This window comes from Pseudopipra pipra, chromosome W (assembly GCF_036250125.1).
Source record: "Pseudopipra pipra isolate bDixPip1 chromosome W, bDixPip1.hap1, whole genome shotgun sequence".
In the NCBI taxonomy this organism is placed as follows: domain Eukaryota; kingdom Metazoa; phylum Chordata; class Aves; order Passeriformes; family Pipridae; genus Pseudopipra; species Pseudopipra pipra.
The window spans coordinates 3,361,946-3,383,431 of record NC_087580.1 but is presented as its reverse complement, the minus strand read 5'-3'; the positions used below and the strand labels follow the sequence as shown (position 1 = coordinate 3,383,431).

Genomic DNA, 21,486 nt, shown 5'->3' with positions numbered 1-21,486 from the left:
AGTATGATCCCAGTTGCTCCCAGTTGCCCCTAGCACAGATCCAGTCACTCCAAGTATGATCCCAGTCCTCCCTCCTGACAGTCCCAGTCAATCCTAGTTGCTTCTACTGTAAATCCAGTCACTCAATTCCTTCCAGTTGCCCCCAGCCTGGTCCTAATTCCCCTTCATGTAGTCCCAGTCACTCCCAGTATGGTCCCAGTCACCCCCACCATGGTTGCAGACACACCCAGTATATTCCAGTAGAGCCGTCAGCATTCTCGTAGTCTTTCCCAGTCACTCCCAGATGCCCCAGTAACATTCCAGTTTCCACCAGTATGATCCCAGTGACTCCAAGGCACTCCCACTATATCCTGTGTAGCCTCCAGTTGCTCCCAGTAGCCCTCAGTGTGGTCCCAGTTGCTCCCAGTATGATCCCTGTTGCCCCAGTTCTGGTCCTGGAGGGTCCCAGTGTGCTCAGATCCTGCTCCCGGGGGGTCCTGGTGGGTCCAAGTCCTGGTCCCGGTGTATCCCGGTGTCCCGTCCCATCCCAGTCCTTCCCATTCCATCTCGGTCCATCCCAGTCCATCCCAGTGCATCCCAGTGCATCCCAGTCCGTCCCAGTCCCTTCCCAGCAGCCGCCGCCGTTTCCCGGGTCCTGCCCCCCCACCCCCCCAAGATGCTGACGGGGGTCGGGGCTCCGTCTTTGCCTTCGTCTCCCTGGGCCTGCCTGGAATGAAGGGGCCGCTGGGACACTGCGGGACCTCCTGAAGCCAAAGGAACCCTGGGAGAATTTGGACACTCCTGCAATCAAGGCACAATTGGGACACTGCAGGACCTATGGAAAAAAAGGAACCTTGTGACACTGCGGAATTCATGGAATCCAGGGGCCTTTGTGACAGGGGGGCCTCATGGAACCAAAGGAAGCCTGAGGTGTTTCAGAAGGTCATGGAATCAAGGGGCCACTGGGACACTGCAGGGCCTCTGGGAATTAAAGGAACACTGGGACACTGGGGCAGGACATCCCCCCTGCAATGGCACCAAGACAATGCCCCATTTACAAAGGGGTCAGTGCTGAGCTGAGAGGGGGCCAGGACAAGGCAGGAGATGTTGGACCCCAGACTGGTTTGACCCCAAATGAAGCCCCTGATGGTGAGGGAACCCCTGGAGTCCAAGGACTGTCAGTCCATGGGTTTCTACCAGAAAGGTCCAGTCCCCTTTCCCAGGGGCAGGTTCTTCCAACAGAACCCTTCTTGGGGGGTGTGTGGAGATTCCTGCCTTGGCTGGGGACCCCCCAAGGTCACTGCTGGAGGTTGAGAGCAGAGATCTCCCCACGAGCTCTGGTCTGGGGGAGTTCCATCCATCTCTAATTAAGAATTATTGCTTGTTTGCCACCTTTAGTAGAATTGCTTCAACAATTGCTTTAGTGTAGTGTCCTGTCCTACCTTATCCTGTACTACTGGTAGTTTTAGTGTGTATGTTGTGTAGTAAATAATTCTGGTTTAGTCCTTTTGTCTGATCATTATTAGTAATAAGTAGTTCATTGATATAAATATAGTTGCTTTTCCATCATTAAAACCTGTGGGACAAAACTGGTTCAATCCCATCTCTATAATTCCTTAAATTCAAAGCGTTGGCACAACCCAAGGCTGAGATTGGATCCAGCTGCCCCCAGGCTCCTCTGGGAGCAGGAGTTTAGAAAGCCAGGGAGTCCATTCTGCACCTCGGGACTCCAGGGCAGGACTTCTCCAATCAACTTTGTCTAAGCCTTGAACTCCCCCTGCCACAGGGGGGATGGGGAAAAGGGAGTAGGAAAAGGGAGAAAAGGTGGGAAAAAGGGGGGGTGGGACCCCTTCATCTGAGGGGCCAAAGGGGTGGGACCCCCAAAGGGAGCACAGGGAAGCTGTGGTTTAGTGAGACAATAGGAAAGGGGTGGGAGAGAAAGGAAAAGTGTTGGGCTAAGACCCCCAAAACTGAGTGTGAGGGGTGTTGGGACCCCAAAGTTATTGGGAGGGGGGTGGGGGCCCCAAACTGAGTGCAGGGGGGATGTGTGGGTTGTGGGGACCATAGGAAAGGGGTGGGAGAGGGGCAGAAAAGGGGGGTGGGACAGTAGGAAGAGGAGTCCCAGTGAGGTCCCTTGGTGTCCCCATCACTTGAGCCCTGGAGCAGTTCACTGGGGCTCTGGAGGGGTTGGATCTGCACTGGGGGGGTCCCCAACCCCCCTGTTCATCCCTGGGGGGCTGATGGGGGGTTCCCCACCACCCAACAGCCATTGCTGCAGTGGCCACAGGGGAAAGGTGGGAAAAGGGGGGTCTGGGGTGGCCCCTGAGCTCCCACCCTGCTGTGGGGTATCACAGCCAGCACGGCTTCCCCAGAGGAAAGGCCTGCTGATCAAACCTGAGTTACTTTATGACAACGTCACACCCTGGCTGATCAAGGGAAGCCAGTTGATGGGACCTTTTTGGGTTTCAGTGAAGCTTCCCATAGTGTCCGTGCCCAGATCCCTCTGGACAAAGTGTCCAGCCCAGAGCTGGATAAACACACCCTGTGCTGGGCGAGCAATGGGCTCCCGGGTCGGGCACAGAGGGTGGCAGTGACTGGGGGGACATCAGATGGGGGTCACTAGGGGGGTTCCCCAGGGCTCCATCTGGGCCCTGTGCTCTCCAACATCTCCATCCATGACTTGGGCGCAGCACTGGAAGGGACACGGAGCAAGTTTGCAGATGACCCCAACCTGGGAGGAGCTGCTGAGTCCCTGGAGGGCAGGGAGGCCCTGCAGAGAGACCTGGACAGATGCCAGGGCTGGGAATCACCACCCATGGAAGTTCAACAAGGGGCAGTGCCAGATTCTGCCCCTGGGATGGGGCAACCCCCGATGTTGGGACAGAGTGGGAATGAGAGGCTGGAGAGCAGTGCTGGGAAAGGGCCCTGGGGGTCCTGGGGGGTGCCCACTTGGCCAGGAGTCAGCAGTGCCCTGGCAGCCAGGAGGGACAACCCTGTCCTGGGGGCATCAGGCCCAGCATGGCCGGGACAGGGAGGGGATTGTCCCGCTCTGCTCTGCCCTGGGGCGGCCTCACCTCAATAGTGGGGCACTCTGGGGGGACACAAGGGAAGGAAGAGATGGAACCAGTAGAGAGTGTCCAAAGGAGGTCACCAGGATGGGGAAGGCTCTGCAGGGGAAGCCTTAGGAGGAGCAGCTCAGGGCACTTGGGGTGTTCAGCTGCACAAGAGGAGACTGAGGGGAGACCTCATGGCAGTTCCAACTTCCTCAGGAGGGGCAGAGGAGGGGCAGGCCCTGAGCTCTGCTCTGGGGGGACCAGGGACAGCCCCCAGGGAATGGCCTGGAGTTGTGTCAGGCCAGGGTCAGGTTGGATGTTAGAAAGAGGTTCTTCCCCCCAGGGTGGTTGGCACTGAACAGGCTCCCCAGGGCAGTGGGCACAGCACCAAGGTTGACAGAGCTCCAGGAGAGTTTGGATGATCCTCTGGGGCACAGGCTGTGACTCTTGGGGATGGGCCTGGGCAGGGCTGAGGGTTGGACTTGATGATCCCTCTGGGGTCCCTTCCAACTCGCACATTCTTTCATTCTGGGATTCTGTAACACCCCACCTTTGCCTGCTTTGCTGCTTCTGTGAACCACGAGTTCCTTCCTTGATTGTTTCTTTCCTTTCCTTGGCTGGTTTCTCTCCTTTGCAGTTGGTTACACAGATTTTTTCTAGGGCACATTCTGGACAACCACTGCTGGTTCAGTTCTGTCTCAGAGCCTGAGATCAGCCTTATGGAGCTAAAGGAACCCTGGGACACTGCGGAACCTCATGGGATCAAGGGATCATCGTGACACTGCCGGACCTCATGGAATTAAAGGAACCCAGGGGCCACTGTGGAGCCTCATGGAACCAAGTTGCCAGTGTGACATGTGGGGCCTCATGGAATCAAAGGAGCCCTGAGACCTTTGGTACTCTCATGGAATGCAGTGGCCTTTGTGACCCTCTGGAACCTCATGGAATCCAAGGGCCACTGTGACACTGCAAAAGCTCATGGAACCAAGGGGCCATTCCGGAATCACAGAATCAACGAGGTGGGAAAAGACCTCTGAGCTCATGGAGTCCAAGCCATGACCCAACCCCACCCTGTCAACTAGACCATGGCCCTGAGAGCCACATCCAGTCTTTTCTGAAACACCTCCAGGGATGGTGACTCCACCCCCTCCCTGGGGAGCCCATTCCAACACCCAGTCACCCCTTCTGGGAAGAACTTGAGCCTCCTGTCTGACCTAAACCTCCCCTGGTGCAGCTTTAGGCTGTGCCCTCTTGTCCCACTGCTGGTTGCCTGGGAGAAGAGACCGACCCCCCCCCGGGTCCCCCCTCCTGTCAGGGAGTTGTAGAGAGTGAGAAGGTCCCCCCTGAGCCTCCTTCTGTCCAGGCTCAACAAGCCCAGCTCCCTCAGCTGCTCCTCACAGCACTTGTGCTCCAGAGCCTTCAGCAGCCCCACTGCCCTTCTCCAGACACGCTCCAGCACCTCAACATCTTCCCCGAAGTGAGGGGCCCAGAACTGGGCCCAGCACTCGAGGGGTGGCCTCAGCAGGGCCGAGCCCAGGGGCAGAATCCCTGCCCTGAAGGCAGCTCCCTGCCATCAGCTCTGCTGCAGCCCTGCAGGGCCGTTCTGCTCCTTGTCCTGCAGCTCCACCATTCCCTGCTCCCTGCAGCCCTGGCTCCCTCAGCCTTCCCCTGCCCAGCCAGACCCCCTTGTCTGGCAGCAAGAGAGCAGCCCTGGGCAGCCCAGGGATTGTCTGGGGCTCAGAGCTGTCTGCCCCAGCCTCCAGCATCTCCTGGCTTGCCTGTGCCCAGCCCTGCTGCCCTGCCAGAAGATCCCACGGTGTTTCCACTTGCAATGGAATGGGGGACCTGCTCCCAGGCTTTGCAGGCCCTTCTGTCCCTTCATCACCCACCTGATGATTCAACCAAGGCTCTGTGGGATGATTGTCAGTGTTCCTGAATCACGGCATGTGCCCACCCAAAGACATTTTCAGCATCTCTGTCCTGCCTTGAGATCAGCTTCTCCTCCAGCACAGCCCCTCAGGGGCTGCAGAGACCCCCCCGTCAGCAAAGGCCTCTCCTGCCAGGGCTGCAGAGACCAACCCAGCTTTTCCCTGGCCTGGGGGGAAGCGTTTCCCCTTTCTGGGCTGTCCCGTTGCCATCAGAGTTGGAGGGTTTCATTTGTCCCATTTGTGGCTGCAGCAGGAAGAGCAAAGTCTTCTCCTCTGGAAATGTTTCTTCCCTCAGGGTGTCTGGTGCACATTCCAGTGGGCACACAGGGGAATGCTGGGCTGGAATGTGTTTGTTTCCAGGTGCCCTGCACAGTATCCCCTGGCACAGGGGTGGCCACGAGGCAGGGACCAAAGGGCAGGGAGGCCCTGCCCCATGGCCAGAGCACAGGAGACACCGACTCTTAGCTCATCAGCAGGAGAGTAAAGACTTCATCCCAAAATTCTCCCTGCTCCCTCCAGTAAGGTAGGAAAGCCACTGCTGGAAATGGGGGACTCTTTTGGGTTAGTTTCCTAAAAGACTTCAAGCTTCAAATCCTCTTTAAAAGTGGTCAGGAACAAGGGTCTCAGCCTTCTTGGGGCTGTGACAGACCAAGGGAACACAAAGGATCTGAGGAAACGCCCCTTTTGCAGGACAGAGATGATGCCCAAAGCTCAGAGGTGGGCTCCTGAAAGTTGGTGCCATTAACTGTCCTTGGGAAGGAAAGCCCCCAGCCCCAGTGTTTCAGGGGCAGGTGACAGGGTGCCCAGGGCAGGCAAAGGCCAGCAACAGGTTCCTGGGCTGGCCCCTTTTGGGTGGGAGCAATCCCTGACAGAGTCAGGTTGGCAGGTGGCATCCGAGGTTTGGAGGTGGCTCCCGGGGGGGATGACAGTCCCTTTCCTTGGGAAGGACAGCACCCAGCCCCAGTGCTGGGGGGCAGAGGAAAGGTTTCCCAGGGCAGGCAAAGGCCAGCAGCAGCTTTCTGTCCTGGCCCTTTTAGCATGGCAGCAATCCCCAGACATATCCAATTTGGGAAGTGCTATCCAAATTTTGGAGCTGGGCTCCTGGAAATGATGGCAGTCCATGTTTTTTCCAAGGACAGCATTTGACCCCCATGCTGGCAGTGCAAGTGACTGACTGCTGAGGGTGTTGGCAAATGCTCTGACATTGTTGGGATCAATCAAACCCTCTGACACCTTGGGTTTAGTGTGACAAAGCAAGGCATTACTTTCTTTGCTGGCTGTGTATGTGGCCAACAACAATGCTGCCCTCACACAGACAGCAGTACATCACTTTTGCACCCATTTACACATTTTTGACAAAGAAATTAATGTTCATCGGTTCTAAATGCCATCATTTCATTGTTCCATTTCAGTAATTAGCATTCTAGCCACTCTTACTCTCTTGTTGCTTATGCTAATTAGTTCACACTTTTAGTCTTTTTAGCATCTTTTTCTCCAGTGGGGATTTTCCCCCACAAATGCTGAGCCTTTGTTCATCTTCCTCCTTACCTGCTGCTTTCTGCAGAAGGCCCTTGTTTCCAGATATCCAGGTTCAAGAACACATCTTTCTCTCCCAGGCTTTGCTCCCTGAAGCTTATCAAGGGTAACTCTCACAAAACTGACAGTTCTAGTGCTTTTCCCAAGCTGTGTTCTCTCCAAAGCAGCTTGTGAGGAATTGTTGCTGTGTGCTGGCTAAAGGTGATTTATGGCCTAACACCCCCTCTGTGATTAATGGAAACAACGAATCCAAAGGCAAAGTGGGCCCACGGAAAGATTAGTGAAGTTCTCTAATTTCCAGAAAGGGCCCCGTGCTGCCCCCAGACTCTTGGCTGTGGCTCCTTGGGGCGAGTGTGTGATTGCCCCCGAAACTGGGACTCAAAGGTTCCCCTTTGCAATGGTGCCCGTCTGTGCCTGGTGCACTGGGAGAGGCCTGTGCCGAGGGCAGAGCTGGAGAGCCCCTGTGCTGCTCCAGGCCTGCAGAGCTGCCTCTTTGCCTGCAGCCCTGGCCAGCTGGGAGCGGGCAGGCCTGCGGGCTCCCTGCCTGCTCTCCAGCCTCTCCCGTGCCTCGGGCGCTCCAGCCCCGGCCCACTGGGGCTCCGCTGGCCTCGCTCCGTGGTGCCCGTGTCTCCTGCCCCTGGGCAGCCCCAGCCCACCCCGCTGGGCCATGGGCTGGCTTTGCCCACAGCCGGGAGCTTGGAGAGCCTGGGGGGAAAGCTTCTGCCAGGGGGGTCCTTCCCAGGCCTCCTGTCAAACCAGGCGGGGTCTCTCCTGGGAGCAGGAATTCTCCCTTGCTCAGCAATTTTCCAGGGGCCTTTACAGTGGAAGTTTCTGGCAGGGGAGTTCAAAAATCAGGAAGTTTCTGAATGCTTTTCAGTTGGGGTAGTTGTCACATAAGTGTCCAGGTTTTGGAGAAGAGATGCTGAACAAGGGCCCTCTATATCCAGCTGTAAATACTCTGCTCAACAGACAAGGTCAAGTAAAGTTCAAGCTCCAAACAAGCACCAGAGACCTGCAAGAGGCCACCAGAAGACCCCCAGTGACGAAATAAGGACTTTGGAAGGACTTCAGAAGGACCTCTCTGAGCTAATTCTCATGGGTGTGATCTTTCTGAGGGAAGGAGTGAATATGTAAGACATTTGCTGGATATGTAGAATTGTGAGTAAATCTCAGCTGCCCGGGGGGAGAACGGGGCACACTGGTGGTTGGGGGGAAGATCCTCCCATGGGTGAGGGGCTGATAACAAAGAATGGCTGCCCACTATTGCTCCCAAATTGAGCCTTGGGGGTTCCTTTTTTGCCCATTTACAGTCCCACCATGAGGAGACAAGTGACCCTTGCAGCCCTGGGCCCTCGTTGCCTCCTTGTCCCTGCTCAGTAGCCTGGGAGGTTGTCACAGGTTTACTTGTTCAAAAAAAAAAACCAGGCAGGGAATCTTTCTTTGCCCTGCATTGCTGTAAGGGGGGGATGTTGAACGGGGGAGGGGAGTTTTTGCCTTGGGTGATTGACCCACACAAAAGAACCAACCAGCAGATCCACATTCCAAGCTGAAGACCCTCCAAAGGCTGTGGAGGGGTGTGGGGTTTTTTTAACTCTCTCCTCAGAAATGGGAGGCACTGCCTGGAGGAGGCCATTTGCCCCTGCATGGTCCCAGTTGCTCCCAGTATGATCCCACTATGAGTCCAGTCACACCCAGTATGATCCCAGTAAATTCCAGGGGATTCAATGAATCCAGTTTGATCCCAGTCATCCCCAGTATGGTTGCAGTGCCTCTCACATACTCCCAGTAGTATTGCAGTCACTCCCAGGATGATCCCAGTATGAGCCCAGCAGGGGCCCAGCTGCTCCCACTCTGATCCCAGTTGCCCCCAGTGTGGTTGCTCCAGGATGGATCAGGAGTGGGGACCCCTCTGTGCCCCCCCCTTGTGTCACCCTGTTCTGGGGGAGCTTTGGGGGGACATCTGCACCCCCACACGGCATCCAACGCATCGCAAAGTGTGCTGGGACCCCCTTAAACCACCCCACAGCCCCCAAGGAACCCCCAAACCCACTCAGAGCCCACCCAGGACTCCACCTAACCCTTTTTTGGAGGACTTTCATGGGCTCTGGTGATACTGGGAGCCTCCCCTGGCTGCACGTGAGGAGTTCTTGGGTGAGTGGGGGTGTTGGGAAGGGGGGGGTCGGTGAGTCAGAGGGGATAAAAGGGGTGGTGGGACCCCAACACTGAATGGGACAGGAGTGGGATCCCCCAAAAGTGAATGGGGAGGGAGGCTGAGAATTGGGGGCTGATGGGAAAGGGGTGGGAGAGGTCAGAAGAGTGGGGAAAAGGGGAGGGTGGGACCCCCAAACTGAGCATGAGGGGGCTGGGGATTGGGGGAATGATGTGTAAGGGGTAGGAGAGGGGGGAAAAAGTGGGGGTTGAGACCCCAAAACTGATCTTGGTGTGGCTGGGGATTGAGGGGACCATGGAAAAGTGGGAGGAACAGGGAGAGGGATGGAAAAGGGGGGTGGTCTGGAGGGATGGATGGTCCCATGGGGGTCTTTGGGCACTGGGGGTTGGGAAAGGGGGGTGGTCCCCCCGAGCTCCCAACTTACTCTAGGTGCTGGGGGCTGCTGGATCCAATCTCAGCCTTGCATTGTGCCAACAGCTGAAATTTAGAGCAATTCTAGAGGGGTGACTGAACCACGTTTGTCCCCCAGGCTTTAGTGATGGCAAATCATATCTATTGATAGAAAATGAATTATTTATTTTTGTAAATGATGACACAGAACAGAATTATTTAGTGAACAGTAGAAACACTAAAACTACCAGTAGTACAGGATAAGGTAGGATAGGGCACTACACTAAAGCAATTGTTGAAGCAATTCTACTAAAGGTGGCAAACAAGCAATAATTCTTAAATAGAGATGGATGGAACTCCCCCAGACCAGCGCTCGTGGGGAGATCTCTGCTCTCAACCTCCAGCAGTGACCTTGGGGGGGTCCCCAGCCAAGGCAGGAATCTCCACACACCCCCCAAGAAGGGTTCTGTTGGAAGAACCTGCCCCTGGGAAAGGGGACTGGACCTTTCTGGTAGAAACCCATGGACTGACAGTCCTTGGACTCCAGGGGTTCCCTCACCATCAGGGGCTTCATTTGGGGTCAAACCAGTCTGGGGTCCAACATCTCCTGCCTTGTCCTGGCCCCCTCTCAGCTCAGCACTGACCCCTTTGCAAATGGGGCATTGTCTTGGTGCCATTGCAGGGGGGATGTCCTGCCCCAGTGTCCCAGTGTTCCTTTAATTGCCAGAGGCCCTGCAGTGTCCCAGTGGCCCCTTGATTCCATGACCTTCTGAAACACCTCAGGGTTCCTTTGGTTCCATGAGGCCCCCATGTCACAAAGGCCCCTGGATTCCATGAATTCCGCAGTGTCACAAGGTTCCTTTTTTTCCATGGGGCCCTGCAGTGTCCCAATTGTGCCTTGATTCCAGGAGTATCCAAATTCTCCCAGGGTTCCTTTGGTTTCAGGAGGTCCCGCAGTGTCCCAGCGGCCCCTTCATTCCAGGCAGGCCCAGGGAGACGAAGGCAAAGACGGAGCCCCGACCCCCGTCAGCATCTTGGGGGGGCGGGGGGGGCAGGACCCGGGAAACGGCGGCGGCTGCTGGGAAGGGACTGGGATGGACTGGGATGGACTGGGATGGACTGGGATGGACTGGGATGGACCGGGATGGATTGGGACTGATTGGGACGGACTGGGATGGACTGGGAAGGACTCGGAGAGATGGGGATAGACTGGAATTGACTGGAATGGACTGGGATGGACTGGGACAGACTGGGATGGACCGGGACACCAGGATACATCCGGAACCAGGACTGGGACCCAGCAGGACCCCCCGGGAGCAGGATCTGAGCACACTGGGTCCCTCCAGGACCAGAACTGGGGCAACAGGGATCATACTGGGAGCAACTGGGACCACACTGAGGGCTACTGGGAGCAACTGGAGGCCACCTAGGATATAGTGGGAGGGCCTTGGAGTCACTTGGATCATACTGGTGGAAGCTGGAATGTTACTGGGGCATCTGGGAGTGACTGGGAAGGACGATGAGCATGCTGAGGGCTCTACTGGGATATACTGGGAGTGTCTGCAACCATAGTGGGGGTGACTGGGACCATACTGAGAGTGACTGGGACTACATGAAGGGGAATTAGGACCAGGCTGGGGGCAACTGGAAGGAACTGTGAGTGACTGGATCTACAAGAGAAGCAACTGGGATTGACTGGGACTGTCAGGAGGGACGACTGGGATCATACTTGGAGTGACTGGATCTGTGCTAGGGGCAACTGGGAGCAACTGGGACCATGATGGGGACAACTGGGATCATACTGGGATCACAGTGTGAGGAGCTCGGCCCATGCTGGGAGCAACTGAGACCACACTGAGGGTGACTGGGGTCATACTGGGATCATAGCAGGAGTGATTGGGATCATCCTGGGAGCAACTGGGAGTGCACTGGGGATGACTGGAAGTGGCTGTGAGCAACTGGGATCATGCTGGAAGCTTCTGGGGACAACTGGGAATGAGTGGGACCACATGGAGGAAACTGGGAGCAACTGGGAGAGACCAGGAGTGACTGGGATCATCCTGGGACTGACTGGGCACTGAATCCGAAAAATCGGTCCGAGAAACTGCTCAGGCGGGGCTTGGGGCGGTGCTTCTCTTGGCCCTCAATCCTGAGGGGACTTCCACTCTTCCTCCATGGCTCTGGGGGCTTCAACTCATCTTCCTCAGCTTGACCTTCCTTCTCTTCCACTGTTCTTGACCCGCTCACTGAAGCTTGGAAAAAGCCCTGGCTCCCGGCCTATTCCTCCTCTTCCAATGTCTCCCTGATCCTGCTGTCTCTCTAATTTATCCCCTCTAGGCCTAGGACATGTTCCTGGACTATTCTCTGAAGCTTTGCTCCAGTCAGTAGAACAGAATGAGCACAGATGGTCTTGGCTGTTGGGAGCTTGTTAGCAGGCCCAAATTTCTTAGTGAACTCTTTTGGGCCTGGCCTCCTGTTTCACCAGGGACACAGCCCGGGCCCGGGTGTTCCCATTCCCATTCCACGGGTTTGCATTCCTGTTCCAGGTGTTCCCATCCCATTCTAGGTGTCCCCATTCCAATTCCAGGTGTTCCCATTCCCATTCCAGGTGTTCCCATTCCCATTCCACGTGAACCAATTTCCTTTCCAGGTGTTCCATCCCATTCTAGGTGTCCCCATTCCCATTCCTATTGTCCCTCCTCCCATTCCTGGTGTTCCCATCCCACTTCTGTTTTCCCCATTCCCAGTTCTTGGTGTTCCCATTCCCATTCCAGGGGCCTCCATTCCCCTTCCTATTTTCCCCATTCCAGGTGTTCCCATCCCACCTCTGTTTTCCCTATTCCCATTCCAGGTGTTCCCATTCCAATTCCTGGTGTCCTCAATCTGCTCCCAATGTTCCCATTCCCATTCCAGGTGTCCCCATTCCAATTCCACGTGTTCCCATTCCCATTCCTGGTATCCCCAACCTGCTCCCAATGTTCCCATTCCCATTCTCAATGTTCCCATTCCCATTCCTGATGTCCCCATTCCCATTCCAGGTGTCCCCATTCCCAATCCAGGTGTCTCCATCCCCATTCCACGTGTCCCCATTTCCATTCCTGCTGCCCCCATCTCCATTCCTGGTGTCCCCAGTATGCTCCCAATGTCCCCATTCCCATTCCAGGTGTTCCCATTTCCATTCCTGGTGTTCCCATCCCATTGCTATTGTCCCCATCCCATTCCTTGTGTCCCCATTCCGATTCCAGGCATAATCATTCCCATTCCATGTGTTCCCATTCCCATTCCAGGTGTCTCCATTCCCATTCCTATTGTCCCCATTCCCATTCCAGGTGTTCCTATCCCACCTCTGTTTTCCCTATTCACATTCCAGGTGTCTCCATTCCCATTCCTGGTGTCCCCATTCCAATTCCTGGTGTCCTCAATCTGCTCCCAATGTTCTCGTTCCCACTCCAGGTGTTCCCATCCCAGTTCCTGGTGTCTCCATTCCAATTCCTGGTGTCCCCATTCCCATTCCTGGTGTCCCTAACCTGCTCCCAGTGTCTCCATCCCTCTCCCCGGTGTCCCCATTCCCAATCCAGGTGCCCCCATTCCCAGGTCCTGATGTCTCCATTCCCATTCCTGTTCTTCCCAGTCTGCTCCCAATGTTCCCATTCCCATTCCAGGTGTTCCCATTCCCGTTCGAGGTGTCCCCATTCCCATTCCTGGTTCCCAGGGAGGAACTGCCGGATGCCGGAGGAGGAGCCAGAATTTATTGCCCAAAGCAGGAGATTTTCACACCAAAACTAACCCCAGGTGATGTCACCACTGTCTCTGTGATGTCACCGCTGTCCCCGTGATGTCACCAAAGTCCCCGTGATGTCACCAATGTCCCTGTGATGTCACCACCGTCATTTCCCCTGTTGGTTTACCTTAAAACCAGCACACCAGGTCTGTGCCCAACGGGGGTCCCTGTGGATCATCCAACGCGGGTCCTCCGATGGCTGATGGAGTTGGAGCAGCGGCCGAAGCTCTTCCCGCAGTCGGGGCACTTGGGGCTTCTCTTACCGGTGGGTCCGTTGGTGGGAGGTCAAGGAAGAGCTCTGCGTGAAGCTCTTCCCACACTCCCCACAGTGGAAGGGCCTCTCCCTGATGTGGAGGCGACGGTGGGTGTAGCTGTCCCACATTCCCTACACGTGTAGGGCTGTTCCCCAGTGTGGATGTGCTGCTGGCTGAGCAGCTTGGTGCTTGTGCTGAAGCTCTTCCCACATTCCAAGCACCTGAAGGGCCATTCCCTGGTGTGGATGCAACGGTGTTTGCAAAGGCTGGAACTGTCCCGGAAGCTCTTCCCACACTCCGCACACGTGTAGGGCCTTCCCCACTGTGGATCATCTGGTGTCGGAGCAGGTTGGAGCTCTGATTGAAGCTCTTCCCACATTCCTCACACATGTAGGGCCTTTCCCCACTGTGAATCATCTGGTGTTGGAGCAGGTTGGAGCTCTGATTGAAGCTCTTCCCACATTCCTCACACATGTAGGGCCTTTCCCCACTGTGGATCATCTGGTGTCGGAGCAGGTGGGAGCTCCGTTTGAAGCTCTTCCCACACTCCCCACACGTGTAAGGCCGTTCCCCACTGTGGATGCGACGGTGGTTGCGGAGGGTGGACTGGTCACTGAAGCTCTTCCCACACTCCTCACACATGTAGGGACTTTCCCCACTGTGGGTCATCTGGTGTTGGAGCAGGTGGGAGCTCCGTTTGAAGCTCTTCCCACACTCCCCACACATGTAGGGCCGTTCCCCACTGTGGATGTGCTGGTGCCTCAGGAGGTTGGTTCTCTTACTGAAGCTCTTTCCACATTCCAAACACCTGAAGGGTTTTTCCCTGCTGGGAGGCTGCTCAGGGACCACCAGCTCGCAGGTCCGCCTCAAGCTCCGGCCGCCTTCCCGGCACACGCTGGCTCTTTCCTCCCCACAGCCCCCTGGGCTGGCTTTGGAGCCCCTCCTGCGGGGGCATCTCCGGCCCTTTTCCTCCCCGCTGCCTTCCTGCGCTGGGGAGCCCTTCAAAACGGCCTCTCCCACCAGGCTCTGCCGCCGGGATTTGTCCTCCGCGCTCTCCGGCCTCACCTCGGGGCCTGGGGCAGGAAGCAACAAGGACAGGCAGGGGATTTGCCTCCAGCCCACAGGGAGGCCCAAGGACATCCCCCCAACTCCGGCCCCAGCAGGACGGCCACAAAAGACAAAAGACCGACCCAAAGGGGCACTGACTTACTCCTCACCTGCCTGGGCGGCCCGCGGCATCTTCCTCTTCCTCGCAGCCTCCTCCTCCATCCGCCCAAGCTTTGGGAAGCAGAAATCCTGATGGGGGGGGAAAAACAAGGGGTGAGCGCGTTGCCTTGGGGGTTCCTCCTGCCCAAGTCCAGCTCTAGGACTCACCGGGCAACTTGTGCCCATAAAAACCCCCAAAACAACAAAATTCAGCCAAAAATCCCCTCCCAGAATTCCCCATCTCTGCTCTCTGGGGTTAGGGGGGTCCCCCCTGTCTGGCCTGATGGCACTTCTGCCTGCATTGGGGGTCCCCCTTCTCCGGGCTGCCGGGGGTCCCGCAGTTCCGGGGGGTTCCCACTCTCCGGGGTCCCCTTTAGTGTTGCCAGGGGGGTCCCAGGGCTCACTTCTCCCCACTCTGCCTCCCGGGGCCGGCCGGCCCTCCTCTCTCGCCTCCCACCCTCGCAAACCTCTTGGCGCTCTCGGCTCCCACCCCGCCTCAAGGCCCCCCCTCCTCTCCACACTCCAAGGCCTTCCCCCTCTGTGGGACCCCCGCTTAAGGGGCCCGGCGCTCCCTCTCTGCTCCCCCCCCTCCAGCATTCCGGGGGTCCCGCAGCTCCGGGATCGCCCCTCTCTGCTCTCCCCACTCCGCGGCTACCGGGGTTCCCCCCCGGCTCTCACGGGGGGCCCCCAAACCGCTCTCGCCCCCCCCGCCATTGCCGAGCGACCGCCAGGACCTTTTGGCTGCTCTTCTTTGTGCTCCCGCTCGGCTCCTCCCTCGGCTGGGCCGCCGCTTTTGGTGGGTTTCCTCCTCCGGGATCCGCCCCCTGCAGCCCTTCCCCCCCTTGCCCAGCCCCCTTGCGCCTCCCTTGGCCCCCCCTTGCCCAATAAGTCTGATTATACAGACAAGCAATTGGTTTTTATCCACACAACCCAAATATAGAACCCAGCACCCTGGGCCATGAACAAAGTGCTGTTCCTTGGGCCCCCCCCGAGTCCAAAGGAAAGGGAGAGGGGAAGAGTACCTGCTGGTGGGAGAGCTGCTGGAGTCTGGTCAAAAGTGGGGATTGCAGTCCAGTTGAGGGGGGTGGTCTCAGGCTGGATGAGAGCGGTGAGCTGCAGTCCTCCTCTGGATCCCACAAGTGGTAAAAAGGTTCTGAAACTCCAGGTTTATATATTCTCCAGTTCAGGTAGGAATGCCCAGTCCTCCCCTCAGAGCGGGCAATTCCATAAAAGGATGCTTAGTTCTTCCCTCAGAGCGGGGAATTCCATAAAAGGCTATGAGGATGTTCAGTCCATAAAAGGCTATGAGGGTGCTCAGGACATCCCCCCCACCTCGCAGGCCTCTCCTGACAACAGTTCCTGGGAAAATGGCATGGAAGGCCATAGAATCCACAGTTTTGGGCTACACCCATCCAGTGAGGAATCGGTCCCAGCTGTTCCAATAGGACACTGTGTCCGTCATCGCTGCCATCATCATCATCATCGGCCTCGTGGGAGTCGGTGTCTGGAAGCTCCGATCCGGTAACTCCCGGGATGGGGGTCAGGAAGGGGCACGGATCCGCCTGGCAGCATTCCGGGGATCCTGTGCCACGGGTGCTGATCCCACTTTCTTTCCATAGGGAAGAGGAAGGGGAATGGATACGACCCCGCGCCCACCAGTGAGTCGCAGCAGCGTGTGTGGATCCAGATCCTCTGGGCAGGGATCCCAGGATGGATGCCGGGATTCCAGAGGGGAAGGGGGGCCTAATGGCTGGAGCGGGATTGGAAGGGGATTCCAGCTCAGGGCAGGATTCCAGAGTGGGATCAGGTGCAACTGGGGACTGGGATCAGGGCTGGATTCTGGAGTGGGATTGGCGTGGGATGGATGGAGTGGGATTGGGGTGGGATGGACGGAGCAGGATCAGGAGGGAATCCAGAGCAGTTCCTGCTCTCCCTTGGCTCCACAGCCGGCTCCATCCCCTGGGATGGGAACAGGGACATGGTGACTCCTTTCCCCGCTCTCATCCCGGCAGGAATCACGGCCTGAGCAATCCTGGAGCTGGATCCGCCCCTTCCCTCTCCCTGCGGAAAGGCAGGAGCTGCTGGCAGAGCTCATCCCGCTGCTCCCACCCACCCCGGCCCCCCTGCGGCTCTTCCCGATGGATCAACTTCCTGCTTTTTCCCGTGTGAAACCCAGGACCACAATTATTCCTGAGGCTTTAATTTGGGTGTGAAAATCTCCTGCTTTGGGCAACAAATCCTTACTCCCTCCTCCGGCCTCTGGCAGTTCCTCTGTGGGAACCAGGAATAGGAATGGGGACAGGGGGGACTGGGATGGGGACACTGGGAGCAGGTTGGGGACACCAGGAATTGGAACTCCAGGAATGGGAATGGGGACATTGGGAGCAGGTTGGAGTCACCAGGAATGGGAATTGGGATACCGGGAATGGGAATGGGGACATGGGAGACCAGGATAGGGATAGTGGGGACAGGAACAAGGACACTGAGAGCAGGTTGGCACAGCAGGAAGTGGGAATGGGGACAGGGATGGGAACCCCAGGAATTTGAATGGGGAGAGGGATGGGAACCCCAGGAAGTGGGAATGGGGAGAGGGATGGGAACCCCCGGAATTGGAATGGGGACAGGGATGGGAACCCCTGGAATGGGAATGGGGACAGGGATGGGAACGTGTCTCTCCAGGAGTTGGTTCAATACAAAGGTCGGTCCCTGGCTCGAGGCCACGGGAAGCCCCTTCTTTGGGAATGTCTGGGAACCAGGTGTCAGAGGTTTGAAAAGAGGTGTTGGAATTGTTTCCCAGTGTCCCCCCCATTCCCATCTGTGTCTCCCAGGATGGGGTGGGTTGGAGCGGAGCCGCAGGCGCTGGGCAGGGGCAGTGGGGGGAGGGCGGCTCTCGGGGACACCGCGGTGGCCGCGGGGAGGGCGGGGGGTCCTTTGTTCGGGGGCTTTTGGGGTTTGTCCGGGACCGGACAGAGCGGGAGCTGATTTTGGCCACCGAGTTCTCTTTTCCTGAGAGGAAGTTTTTTCCCCACGGGACACCTCGTGGAGAGCGACCGAGAGAGAGAGAGAGAGAGAGAGAGGGAGAGAGAGAGAGAGAGAGAGAGCCCGACCCATCTGGGAGCGAGGTGTTCTGCTTTGGGGACTGCCCCAGGGAAAAGGGACTCCTTCACTGCTGGGTGTGAGCACACAAGGCTGCGAGAGCTTTGAACTGCCGGGACAGTTTCTCCCCCCCACCTGGGGATTTCAGACTTTGTTTTGTTTCTTCTCAAAGTTTTTGGTAGCACCCTTTGTTGTTTATTCAGATTTTGTTATTAAAAAGCTGCTTCTTTTCCTTTTCCACACTTCCACCTGAAGTCTCTTAATTTCTAAATTGTAATCTTGTTTAACTAAGACCCAGTGCCCTCAGGGGGAGGAGGAGGAAAGGAGACCAAGAGGTGCCGTGGCCACTCAAACTGCAGAGGAACAACCTGTGCCAGTAGCAGCTGCCCCTCTACAGAAGAAATCCAAGACCAAATCAGCTCAGTGAGTGAGGGATGAAGGGGAAGCAGAGCCCTCAGAACAGGAGCAAGAGGCAGGGCCAGAGATAATCACCCGATCCCCATCCCCGGCTGAGCTGTGAGAGATGTGAAAAGATTTCAGCCTCCAGCTGGGAGCGCCCCTGCTGACCTGGCTGCTCCAGTGCTGGAATATCATGGCCCAGCATATGGAACTAGGTGGGAGTGCAGCCAGGCAACTGGGATCCCTGTCCTGGGATGTTGGGATTGACCAGGCGATTGGGAAGACGACAGAGAGAGGATGAGAGCTGGGTACAGGCTTGGGAATTGCCAGGAGGGCTTTTGAAAGGAGCGTAGGGGAAAGGGATGTCTAAGAACAAGTCCCTCAGGAGAGGGAAGCAGAGAGGCTGAGCTTTGACCCCAGAACAGAGATGTGCAGGGCAGAGCAGAGAATATGCCCACATAAGATTCTTGTGCGCCCGTCTTTGCAGTTCTGACAGGCACTTCTTGTCACAGCCTGTCCTCTCCATTCCACAATAGGCCCTGGCAACCAAAGAACCAACACCCCACACCATAGTGCAGACCAACCCATGTGCTTTGGGCCCTTTTGTTGTCCTATCCATTCCGGCCTATCCTCTCCATTCTGGAATGGGCCCTGGCAACCAAAGAACCACCACCCTACAACCCCAAAGTGAAGCCCCACCTTTGTGCCATGGGCCATCTTGTGATGTCACAGACTGTCCTCTCCATTCCAGAATGGCTGCTGGAAGCCAAAACACCAATGTCTCACAGCCCCTAGTGCCGCCCAACCCCTGTGCCATGGGCCCCTTTGTGGAGTCACAGCCTGTCCTCTCCATTCTGGAATAGCCCCTGGAAACCAAAGAACCAACACCTCACACCCCCACAGTGCAGCCCCACCTGTCTGCCACGGGACTCTTTGGGATGTCACGGCCTTTCCCCCAGGAAAGAAAGCTTGGAACCTTTGGGTTTCACATGCAGTTGGGGGCCACCCTGGGCACTCCATGGGCAGCAAGAGCTTTCTGTCCTGGCCCTTTTTGTCTGGCAGGAATCTTTGTCCCTATTCAATTCGGGGAGTGGGACTGGCAATTTCAGTGCCGGGCTCCTGCATATGAACGACAGCCCTGCCCTCCAGGAAAGAAACCCCTTACCCTCGGTCTCTTCTCCTGTTCCTTAAAACACAACCTGCAGGGGAGCTTTCTGGGATCTCTTCTCTTGGGAATTGGGAAGATAGACCCGCTCCCATGTTTAACACCTCAGGCAAAACCACCCTTTGAACACCTTTCCCAACCCTCCCCAACCTTTCCCAAAGCCCAGATTTTACTGGTGTCCTGTAATTCTGGCCCAATCTCACCCAAGCCCACAAACCATGACAGAAACCTCTCAGCCTCACGCTGCGTCCTTCCCATTGCTGTGAAACAGGCAATAAGACAAGAGGACACAAGGAGCTGCCTGTCAGGGGCTGTTTGTCAGGGACAGGAGCAGGACTTTTTGGAGAGAAACAGGGATTGGGTATTGAAATGGGCTGCCCAGGGAGGTGGTGGAGTCACCATCCCTGGAGGTGTTTAAGCAAAGACTGGCCATGGCACTGAGTGCCGTGGTCTGCTTGACGTGCTGGGGATGGGGCGTAGGCTGGACCCCGGTTGATCTCACAAGTCTCTGCCAAGCTCATGGACTCTGGGCTTCTGTGCCAGCCCAGCCTTTGGGGACAGCGTGCTGGTGGCTCCGAGGCTCCGTCCTTGCCTTGCCTTGCCCATCTCCTGGCTGCCAGGCAAGGGCCTTGTGACATCACAGCCTCTGTGGAACAGCGCGGTGGCTGAAAACTGTCAGCGCTGCGTCCCCGTGCCCAGAGCCTGGGCAGAAGTCGGCTGGCAGGGACGGGCAGAGACTGTGCAGAGGTGTCAGCTCGTCCCGCAGCAGCAAGATGCCCAGCCAGGGCATCTCCTGGCTCCTCAGGCTCTCGGTGCTCCTGCTCTTGCCTGGCCCACTCGAGCCTTGCAGCCGTGCCACAGGTGCCATTGCTGAGAACCGGGGTTTTCCTTGGATGGCCCCTTGCCAGAAAAGGCAGGAGAGGCTGGAGAGAGGGGAAGGAGGGGGGTCAGGCCGCTGGGATGGGGCCGGCGGGCCGTGAGCCCGAAGCCAGCAAGGCCTTGGGCCCACACGGTGTCAGGGGAGGACTGAGAGCCCCCAGGGAGGAGGAAAGCTGGGCAGGCCCCAAGGCTGCTGGGCCTCTTCCTTGCCAGCCCTTTGGCCAAGGCCCCGAGGCAGAGGTGGGGCTCAGCCATTGCCCAGCAATGGGGCACAGGCTGAGCCCAAGGGACACCAGAGCCAGGCGGCCTGAGCTCTTCTTCCTGCAGCGTCTGCCTGGGGCAGCCCAGCCAGGCCTGAGTCTCTGCAGGAGAGGCCAAGCCCAGCCAGAGAGGGCTCAGCCCTCTGAGGCTGCACTCACTGCAAAGGGAACAAAACCTTGGCCCAGAGGACATCCTGCCCCCAAATGGAGAACTGGAAAGGTCAAGAATAAAAAAGTCACCCCCCTCCATTCTTCAAGAAATGTTAAGACCTCTTTCCTAAAAGCATCCAGGACTCGGGTCACCCAGTTTTCTCTCTGACAAGGCTTTGCAGGGGCTGCTTGGGAAAGGGAAGCCCTGGGGCCCCAGTGCAGATGGGTGGGGCTGCACTCTGGGGGGGTCGGCCTTTGGCTCTTGGCTTCCAGGGGCCCCCAGGAGTCAGTGAGCCGGGCTGGGGACGAGGGGCAGGACTGGCTGGGATTGCCTCTGGGGCCTGGCCCAGAAAATGGAAGTGTCCTCATGGGGGCAGCTGGAAAGGGCCCAGGAAGGAACTGCTGCCCCAGCACAGGCTGTGGCAGTGGGGAGTGTGCAGGGGGAGGAGGCTGGGCCAGAGCAGGGCTGGGCAAGAACGGCCAAGCCGCGGGTGGGTTCTCCCCCGGCCCCCAGGGCCCAGCCCCTGATGGGAGGGCCTTGGGCAGGGCCTGGGGCGACTGCAGGAACCTCCGAGGCAGCCCAAGGGCCGTGCTTTTGGCAGGTGGGTTGACAGGCCCAGCTCTCTGCAAGAGAAGTTGAGGGCTCTGAGCCAGAGAGGGGATAAGAGCCGGGTCCAGGCTTGGGAATTGCTGGGAGGGGAAAGGGATGTCTAAGAACAAGTCCCTCAGGAGAGGGAAGCAGAGAGGCTGTGTTTTGACCCCAGCACATGGGTCTGCAGGGCAGAGCAGAGAATATCCCCCACGTGAGATTGTTGTGCATCCCTCCTTGCAGTTCTGACAGGCACTTCTCTTCAAAGGTCGTTCTGTGAGCGTCTTTTTGTTCTTTCCAGGTGGGATGCAAGCTGTGGGGTGGGCTTTGGGCACTGGGGGGCAGAGGAGCCAGGTGAGCATTTTCCTGCCAGTCTGAATCAGATGTTAATTCTGGTGGGCTGTATCCTTGGTGAATCTAAGCACATCCCTTGGCATTTGGTTTTTTTCTGGTGGTACACAACCTGAGAAGCATCAGCAGAATGGGAAGGAGGTCCTTGCAGGAAGAGGTCAGTGTAAAGGAAGCTGAGAGGGGAGCTTTGGTGAGAATGTTGCACTCTGAGGGCATCCCTAAGTTTGTGCCTTTGCCTCTGTGATGCTGAAAAACCCGGTCCAAAGAACTGCTCAGAGAGTTTTGGATCTTTTGAACAGC

At 57.2% G+C, this 21,486-nt stretch overlaps 1 protein-coding gene, 1 long non-coding RNA gene and 1 pseudogene across 2 annotated transcripts in view; 2 read left to right on the top strand and 1 right to left on the bottom strand.

Annotated features, from left to right (window-relative positions):
* Nucleotides 1-21,486, top strand: part of LOC135404791 (class I histocompatibility antigen, F10 alpha chain-like) — a 197,754-nt gene that overhangs the window by 18,713 nt on the left and 157,555 nt on the right. The gene's annotated exons all lie outside the window — the stretch shown is intronic.
* LOC135404414 (zinc finger protein OZF-like) overlaps nt 12,979-21,486 on the bottom strand; it is a 98,727-nt pseudogene continuing 90,219 nt past the window's right edge.
* On the top strand, nt 15,742-16,531 carry LOC135404492 (uncharacterized). Its single transcript, XR_010425679.1, has 3 exons — nt 15,742-15,818; nt 15,917-15,955; nt 16,310-16,531. It is a non-coding gene; the product is annotated as an uncharacterized LOC135404492 (long non-coding RNA).